Source organism: Bison bison, unplaced genomic scaffold, assembly GCF_000754665.1.
Source record: "Bison bison bison isolate TAMUID 2011002044 unplaced genomic scaffold, Bison_UMD1.0 scf7180017864032, whole genome shotgun sequence".
Lineage (NCBI taxonomy): Eukaryota > Metazoa > Chordata > Mammalia > Artiodactyla > Bovidae > Bison > Bison bison.
In genome coordinates this window covers 2,600,376-2,602,122 of record NW_011494604.1, presented here as the reverse complement: position 1 = coordinate 2,602,122, position 1,747 = coordinate 2,600,376, and the positions used below count along the sequence as shown (strand labels likewise).

General features: G+C 43.0%; 1 protein-coding gene across 4 annotated transcripts in view; it reads right to left on the bottom strand.

Annotated features, from left to right (window-relative positions):
* Positions 1-1,747, bottom strand: part of KALRN (kalirin, RhoGEF kinase) — a 626,732-nt gene that overhangs the window by 179,080 nt on the left and 445,905 nt on the right. The window lies entirely within an intron of this gene.

The following is a 1,747-nucleotide window of genomic DNA, read 5'->3' as shown; positions in this document are numbered from 1 at the left end:
GCTTCCTGTTCCAAAAAACTGACCCAAGTTGGTTATGGCTAATGGGAGTGCCCTGGCCAGCCTGGCTTAAGGGGAGATAGAGATCAGAGTCAAAAGTGCTTCTCAAAATATTTACTTTGGAAATACATACTTTCTCCATTTGCTTCTAGTTTGCTTAATGACATTTTGAGATTCGAACTTGCTCTAACTTGATATCAAAAAGTGCAATTTTGTAAATAAATCTTAACTGATAATCACTTGAACGCACTCGTATCAGCGAACAGGATGAGTTAGAACTTAACTTCTCTATTTGGCTGCCTTTGTCTCTCCTGCTTTGCTCTTTGAGGGAATTATCCTCCTGGTCCTGCCTTGCCCCCTCCACCTTCCCCCACCACACTCATCCACTTCACATGACCATCTTTATCCTGGAAAACAAATTCTGCTGCTAGGCAACCAGAAAACAAAATCCACAGTGGTCGACATGATTTGCATTGTGATGGCAATTCCAGTGGTGCCACCACCAGGCCAGACGTACACCCATTGCTTCTGTCCTCAACAGATCTTTCCAGAAAGTGGGATGGGGTGCGTTCTTAGTAGAAAATTAAGGGCCTCAGTACTCAACGGAAAGTATTTATAAATCACTGTATATCAACAGCCTGCTTTAGAATAATTTTATTAGAACACATTCAAGAAAGTGACATATGGAAAAAGACAGCAGCAATTCTTAGTCATGCAAATGCCCATGTTAAGGTTCTCCATTGGATTTAAATTCAAGTACAAAGACAGTCCTTTCCTGAGCCAGGTGCAATTCCAGAGCATGACACTTTGAGTCGAGAGCATGTTTCCTCTGCAAAGTTCAGAACACTGAACAAGTCCCACCCTCACAATAAGATTGTGAGATACATGGAAGTGTAAACTTTCAGGATTTTAAGGAACCCTTTACCCAAGCCCTCCCCCATAACCCAGCTGGGGGAAGTAAACCCAACTTTGGGACCTCTTATAAATAGATTTAGTCTATTGAAAATAAAGCAGTGGGCCTTAAAAAAAATTAGAAAATGAATATATACATACATATATATATAATGGAATGGAATCACCTTTGCCTTTTGCCTTGGTGTGGGATTTCCATGAAACTCTGTGTTAGGGTGGGGGCTCTCAAGTGTTTTGGGGGTTGGAGGACTTTTTTTATTTTTTAACTTTTTATTAAGAAAAACTGCGAACATATACAAAAGGGATAGAATGATATAACGAACACCACGTGCCCATCATCTAGTCTCAACAATTACCAACATGTGGCCAGTTTGTTTATTTCTTCTCCCACCTCCCACCCACCCCTGCCAACAGGATAATTTGGAAGCCAAGGAAGGCTGGTAGGGTGATCTTCGAACCAGACACCTCAGCAGTGAGTAAGGTTAGGAAGGAGCTAGAAAACAGTGGCAAAACCTGGGTAGGTTGAAGATTATGGAACATTTGTTGGGAGAAGTAGTTCCTGCCAGTGTTTGGGATCAGTTGGAGTTGACCCTCACCTTCCATAAACCATAACCATAAGAGGTCCCTTTTTCCCTCTCCCTCCCATTCATGATATAGGGGAGGCAGGCTAGATTAAAATGATGGGTTTTTCCAGATTGGGGCCACTGACAAAAGAAACATTCAACCTGGAGAAAAACTCCAGGAAAACTCTAATGAATCCCCCACCAGGGCCAGGGGCCTGATGTTCAGACTGGGAGCTGGGGGAGTGTGTTGGGCCATGGGGCCTCTCACAGGTCCC